Raw genomic sequence first — 8,145 nt, forward strand, 5'->3', positions numbered from 1 at the left:
TTTTACAAAGTGCTTTGCATTAACAACACTTGTCACACACACACACACACACACACACACACACACACACACACACACACACACACACACACACACACACACACACCATCTTTACCCAAAACCTTTTTAAATGCGGAAAAAATGCATTTGAACATCAGATAAATCGTAGCATCAGCTTCTCAATTAAGTGACGTATTTGAGGAACACTGTACCAATAACTACCGATTCTATTCAGCGAAACAACCAACAATACAGTAAGAGTACAAGAGAACATAAACCATGTTGGATAATAAAACATAATGACAGCTGCAAGTACCCGGAATAAGGACAGTAATGGACGGTGACAAGGAGTCGAGGGATTATCTGTCAACTTATCCGTGCATGTAGCGATTTGAGGAGTCTCCTCACTCCTGATTTTGGTTTCCTGTGCTGTATTCTAATCAGCGAAGCTAAGCGAGGGAATGTAGCACAGTGTAATCCAATAGGGATTGATTTTAATCAAGATAATGTCCCTGCTTGTCTCATTATCGTTTTAGAGAGGCACGGAATGGGCAAAGATCATTTTCTAAACGTGCTGGAGGCCTGTTTGGAGTAAAACTGTTCAACATAACTAGTACTCAAAGCCGTTATTATACATTTGTTTTTACAGTCACTTTAATCAACAAATTCCACACACACAAAAACCTTGTTTGCTGATTGTGTTAGTGAGTTAGCAGATAAAACCTGAGGAGCAGCAGAGTTTAAGGGAGCTTTAAGGAGAAAGAATCGTATCACTTCAGATGCAAAGAGATGTTTTCAAATACACAAAACCAGAGTTTATATCAGTTTGCATGTGACATTACTTTGCCACTGCTGCCCCACTGTTTTCACATAAAGAAATATCATCTTTAAGGCTCAAAGCTTGAGTAGATTTACTTGTGTGGCCTATGCCTGAGCACGCTTTTGAAAAAGGTCAACTTTCTGCACTGTGCTTTGTGCTGAGAGGTATATGATTCATTTCTGTGAGATGCAAGAGGCGCTACAATCCCTATTCAGACGAACAGGGCACAGATGGTCGTTAAATTTCAAGGATAGGATCAACATTTTCAAGTTTTTCTTAATACAATGGGGAATTTCATACCAAGAACACTTTGGAAAACACTTCATTTGTCTGACTGTGTCTGCTCAGGGCTCGTATCAGCACACTAATAGCAGGGCTGCTCTTCAGTAATGTTTGTGGGGTTTTAGCAACCTGGGGGAGTTTACATCCTACAGGGGAAATTTGCAAAAAGACTCATTATTTCTCCACTCAAATGTAATCCCTGGCAGTGTGGAGAGGGCCTTGAAACAGAATTTAGACCTTCATCATGTTGGTAAATGAATGGGAACACTTACAAATCACTAATATCTGAAGGATCTTGGAAGAAAAATATGTAATCGAGTACTAATTAGATGAAAACACAAACAGTGGGACTTTTTTAAAGATGTATTTGTCACATACTTATATTTGTGAAGTGAAATGGTCTAAAAGGATATTATAATAACAATGACAATAAAAGAAAACAATTATATGAAAGATACAATTTGCATTGCATATTTATTTTCTTATTTTAGAGGAGCTGTTGCATTAAAACAAAACTTGCAGAAAGTAATTTAACAGCTTAATATGAAAAATCACAAATAATCACAGCACGAGCACAAGAGGAGGAATGATTACAGCAACCAACAAGTCTGTTAATGTTCATATGGGAATGTGAGTACACATTTTCTAAAATAAGGGGCACACTTTACAGAAATGAATTCCTTCTATGCTGCAAAGTCTTATGAAAAAACAGCTTTTACACAATCAGTAATTCCTACAGAGATACTTGACGGAGCAAGTTGAAGAGAGAAGCTGTTGATGCTTTAAAGTAAATATCATTGTTATCCCTCTGAAGCTCTGCCACCACATTCTTGTATTTCATGTGAAGCATTTGGAGGTACAGGGGCTTTGTCCTGTTGCCATGGTGAGACATTACATTTCCCAGAAGCAGCCCCTTCACAGGCTCTATAGGTGAGCTGTGAGAGCATGTTTGTGTGTGTATCTGTGCTGCAGGGATTATACGTTTTTGTGTGCCATGCCCAGAAGTTTGCACAACACTGGTTCCAATTTTTACATTGGAATTTGGATTATAGCAGAATAACAAGACATAACACATGTTTATCATATTCACACGTTTTGTTCAGCAAGATAATCCAGTTTTATAAAGCAGAAGCGTAAGTGCCAGAAGGCTCTAAGCTTACCATACCACGGTCACATAACTCACGTCGCCACCACTAAGCTGAAGGCGTAACAGCGTTCGACCAGAATGACATTTAGTGGTCTCATTAGTTAGTTGTGTTTTTGGATTCACATCCTGCAGAACTCTATTGGATGTTTCCCCCTCACAAGTTTAACACCTTTTTGAACTGAACATTCACAAAATGTCCCCGAGGTGTCAGATTCCGCTCTTCAAGAAGGTACAGAGACGGGGTGACGACCGCGAATCACATCTGGCCATTATGACTTTTGGCGCACGACATGACATGTCTCTCGTCTGTCATCTCTGTTCTGTAAAGTAAAGGGTGTGGGGTTTGAAATCATCCAAGGAAAAACAATATACACACACACACACACACACACACATGCAGTAAACTGGTGTCAGCTTACTAGAGCAAACCTCTGGGCTGTCAGTGCTGTTTGTGTAAATAAAGATTTTAGAGTTTCAGTGTAAACTAAAGCGGCTTCCTCAGGGTCTGTAAAGTGAAGCTTTTGCATTAGTGCCATTATTTCTAACATCCAGCAGGGAAGTCATCTTGTATAGAAGACAATGAGAAAATGACACAGCTTCTCACTTCATGTATTTCCTCAGTAACATGTTCCTGATGAGTTTATGATCTCAATCGCTCAAAGTCTGAGCATGATGTTCATTTATTAGGAACTACTTGTGCTGTTTCGCCTCACATTTACAGGTGTGTGTGACTCAAGGATAAGTGCTGGGAAACTCTTGAATTGTAGTCTAAATTGTGACGCTTTACAGAATCAAGCAACAAACAACTAAAACTGGCAACAGTACTGGAAAAATATTCAGCAAGACACGGTCTTCCTGTCACTGGTGTCTGTTACCAAACATCCATCGAAGGTTTGCCAGCATCTTTCTCCCAGCAGCCTCTCGCTGCCTCGTCAGCGAGCTGGTTGCAATACTCATATTCATATTTATTTATAGAGGAAATATCTTCTAGTTGGCTACACGTATTTGTAGCATTGAATTTAATTAAGTATGTTTCATCTGGGGAAGTTTATGCAACTGTCTAATGCATTAGGCATGTGAATCTGCAGACTGCATGGTTATTGTAATATTTTCAAGTTTTTGTATTCAGAACAAAGACTCAAATTGAAGCGTGTTGGTTGTAAGCGAGTAAAAGCATCACAATTGATATTTAGACCGTAGTAAACTTTCTTCTATCTCAGGAACAGGATATGAAACAGCGGGATGCACGCATTTTAGGTGCAGAAGACAAAGCAAAACAATACAGAAACACTTAACTGCAGCTCCAAATGCCATTTGGCAGCTTGTGACAGCTATAATATAAAAGCCTGGAAATCAGCAAAGCACTTGATATCTGAAGCCAACGGAGCCCTTATCTGTGGCCAAACTGTGGGTGTAATAGACACAAAACTGCTGATTTATTTAAAAGGTCAATAGAAACAGTCAAAAATCATTATTGCTCTAACAAACCCAGACAACCATCACTGATACAAAGGGACATTCGACGCAAGTCAACCCAAATACCAGGAATGAATCAACCAGAAGGGAACAAACTGATATGTGAATTCCTCTGTGGTTCATTTATAAATCTACCTGAAGTCTCTAACAGAATGATGAGATGCTGCTTCAACTGCTGTATTGTTAATGTCATCTGACACAACTGATATGTTGCATTTATATCGTTACTACAACGAGCGACTGTCTTCACTGCCTTATTTTACACCGATGTATCTGTGCTTGGTTACGGCCGTCACACAGTTCTGTATGGCAGAAACGTTTTGCGGAGCGTATGTCCAAATACTTTTCATCGGATCGGATCGTAAAAGTCCACCTCGGTGTTGTAGCTGACGTCTACATAACGAATTGAACGTGTACAGAGCGTATGTCTAACCTATTGATAGCGTATCGCTCACTTATACAAAACGTATCAGAGTGTATGGCCAACGTATTCGACGGATGCATAACGTATTCCTAGCGTATGTCTGGCGTGTTCGGTGTATTGTCTGTGTCACGTGACTTATGCCTATAAATACGAAGCCGATCTCACAGAAACATCATCATCAGTATGTTGCTTTGTTATCCTGGGACTAACTCTGGCTAGCAACTCGTCGAACATCTCGGGGGGCATCCGCATGAAATTGATGAAGGAGGCGTTGTCCTCGATCCGGAGTTCCACCAAAAAAGCTGGTCGTATAAGCCAAACTGCCGTCGCCTACCGATCCATGCTCTGGTCCAGATCCTCCTCTGTTGCCCTCTTCTCCTCCTTCTCCTATTGGCACGGAGCTGGAAAAGTGCCATTTGGTTCACGTCATGCTGATGCTGGAGAACGGCTAGAATGTTCACTTGTCGCAGCCTCTCCGCATTCCTCCATGCTCTCTGATGCTGGGTTCATGTATTCATCAAGACGTGCTGTGAAGAAGTGAGGATGAGCTACTCACAGGGACCCTATATACTATATTCAAACCCCAATAAGCTCCCAAAACGCTAGCTGAACGCTAGAGTTTAATACGTCTGACTAAGTCAAGACTCGTTGCATATACGTCAGACAGTAAGCATAGGTTACGAATAGGTTATCCACTCGTTATCAATAAGTTGGCGGTAGTGTTCACCGTATGTCTAACGTACCTGAACTCATGTGTAGTGTATGCATAACCTATGAAGCACACGTTGGGTCAGTCCGAACATTTTGAACATGCTCAAAAGAAATTTACGGCCTCAGCGTTCAACAACGTACCCCACCGTAACACAGCGGGCTCTTAACGAATACTACTTATGCCCAACTTACCCCTAACTAATATCAACGTACACCAGCGTATTGTCGATATTTCGTAAACGCCAGCATACGTTTCTGCCTTATTGAACTGTGTGACAGGACCATTAGTGAAATCATGTTAATAGCAGATACAATATGGTCAACTGGGCTGGCAGAGGTAATGGTTGCCATTTTTTAAACCGGAGTAGTGTCTGCAGACATCCCCCTCAGGCTGCGTACAATCTCCCCCAGTCAGAGTCAACTTGTATGCAAAACCCAGGATATAAAAGTCGCAAAGCACTTACTGCTGCTCATGAACATTATTGCTGTGAGTGCAGAGTAAAAACTGAAGGCAATCCAGAGTATTTGCATTTTTATCAGCGCCTGAAAACTTGAAGCTCACGTCTCGACATCAAGACTCCACACTGCTAAACTCTAAGCACAATCACATTGTTTTTACTCATTAAAACATGAGCATGCATGCTATTACTCATTTAATAGAAATTCTAAATCACATTTTTGCAAAACTGTAAGCACAATCTTATACATTTGAATATGTAACACAGCCTAATGAAACAAAAATTTTTATAAAATTGAGAGCAGCTCGGTGCATTTTCCCTCTTCAGGGTTGCTTTAGGGTTTAAGACTTGCTAATTAAGTGCAGCAACACAAGTCATAGCAAGCCAGCTAATATTACTTACGGGCCCTCGGGGGCAGCTGATCCCAGCTCTGTTGTCCACTCACCTGGCACAACATTGGTGGCAACCAACATCGTGTCCACCGGGGAAACACTGATCTTTAATGGGGAAATGCTTTATTCAGTGTTTTTACTGGTTTTAAATCACCGCTATAATTGAAGCAGCAACCTTTAAAAGAACATGTTTCATGTTCTTTATAACTATAGTTAGTAATGCATTGGCCACGTCGTCAGATGAGAGCAAGAGATGAAGGATTTTAGTGGTTTCATGATTTTGTTATTTCCCCTGAGCTGCAAATTGTCTATTTATTGTCACGTGTATTTCTTTGTTCAAAGTCATAACAGTTAGTACTGTAGTGCAGTATTGTAGTATTGTTTCCAAGTCGCTTTGAAAGTCTGTCTGCCTCTTTGCTTCAGGCAACTCTTGCTTCTTCTGCTTCAACAGATTTATGGATCATCACTTTGATGGGATATTTTACACTCTTCAAAGTGACGCGAAGTGAATTAATGATAAAATATGTGACGAGCAGATTATGAGCAAGGCTTTAATTAAACAATGTAAATGTTAGAAGTAATGTTGAATTCTAAAGGTATGTAATAAATTAAAAGGATATTATATTTCATCTAAATGGCTTCTAGAAATAAAGAATTGTATGAAATGCAGTACTTTGGCTGTAAAATGTATTTTCCAATGTGCAATCTACAGTATATTGCTTAAAGCTTTAAATAAAAAAAGATCAAACTAGGCAGTTAGTTCTGTAGAAACAACACTTAAAATGAAATAGTTATTAAATTAAAAACTTTTTTTTTTTAAAGGAGACTACAGTCATGCTAGCAGCTATATTAGGCACAGTGGTGCTTTGTGCTAAATGCTAATGTCAACATGCTAACGTGCTCACAATAACAGCGCTAACATGAACATCTAAGGCTGATTAGTTTTGCAGGTATTTTGTCATAAACCTAGAGATCATCAAACGTTATATTTAATCCTTTGGGAACTTGATGTTGAGACATTTCACTGGATTAGTGAAAACTTTGACCAGCTAGTGGCACAAGAGGGAAAGTCAGGGTATCACTGCAGTCATTAGGATTCGTCCTATCGGCACCGTGAACCTCTGTACAAAGTTTCATGGCAACTCATCCAACAGTTGTTTTGGCTTTTCAGACTCAACCAAAGTGGACCAACAGATTGACTTTGCCATCCCTGAAGCTATGCTGCCAGCATTGCTAAGTAGTAACAAATTGTAATATGTTCGATTTAACTCAATACCTCCAGTATGTACCCCAACCACTCCCAAGAACAGCCTCGGACAGTTCCCCGTACCACGTGTAAACATAAAGTGATGCTCCTGCATTTCCTGTGGTCATGGATTATGTCTCATGTGGGAATAGTACCTCTGCAAGGCTTCCAGCAAGTGTAAACAAGTCACTCGCAGCTACTTACTTCTTACCCAGAGGAAGCCGCCTACATCAGCCCATATACAGTCTTTGTCTTTCCGTGGTGTAAATATTGTCAAACAAAGCGAGGATTGCCGAAGGGGCCACATGTTGCTCTTCCTCCTCTTTCCATCAGTGCAGCGCTTCCAGTAAAATGAAGCATTCTTCACTTCTTTATTCCTCCCTCATAATATTCATTTAATACAGTTCAACTCAAGTCAATAAGACTCTATTCACTTTAATACAATTATATTATGTTATAGTTCAGTTTACCACAGTTAAAGGCAAAAATCGGCCAAGAAAACAACTTTCAGCCGGACCTACCGGCCGATTAAGAGCACTGAGGAGTCGGTCAGTCAATGACGGTACAACACTGTCAATAAAATACTGTTTTTCAAAACTTGCATCACCACAACCGTGAGAGTTTCTTGAACATAGTCACAAATGAGCACAACAAATATTAGGCTGATTGGTCCTGTAGTATGCGAGTTTTAGCCGCGGACAAACACAGAAATGCACACATACGCACGCACACACACTAATTGCATAATCTCATGGCGGTGATAAAAAGGTGTCTGTCAAAATGAATGTATTGTAATCTAATGATACTATTCACTCTCCATGTTTTACGTTGCATATTTTTGCATCAGATCCCACTGGATTCTTCCCGTCTCAAAACAAATGAAGACGCATGAACGTAACACAGAGATTACGAAGCGCAGAAATGTGTTTTGACACAAGAATGTGATTTAGAGCTTCTCTAAATTACTCTCTACAAAAACAATACTCCAGGGACAAGTGGTCACCTTGTTGTGACGTATGGTTCAGTTTCTCATCAAACCGCACATACTGTAGGGGTCATTGTGCTGCAGCTCTCCCTCTCTGAAGTAATGGGGCCCTTGATAAATGTATTGAATTTCAGTGTGTGAAACTGCCACAACCTTCAGTTTTTTAGTTTGTATTTGCAACAAAAATGAGAAAAACAAAGCAGT

Source organism: Cottoperca gobio, chromosome 15 (genome assembly GCF_900634415.1).
Source record: "Cottoperca gobio chromosome 15, fCotGob3.1, whole genome shotgun sequence".
Lineage (NCBI taxonomy): Eukaryota > Metazoa > Chordata > Actinopteri > Perciformes > Bovichtidae > Cottoperca > Cottoperca gobio.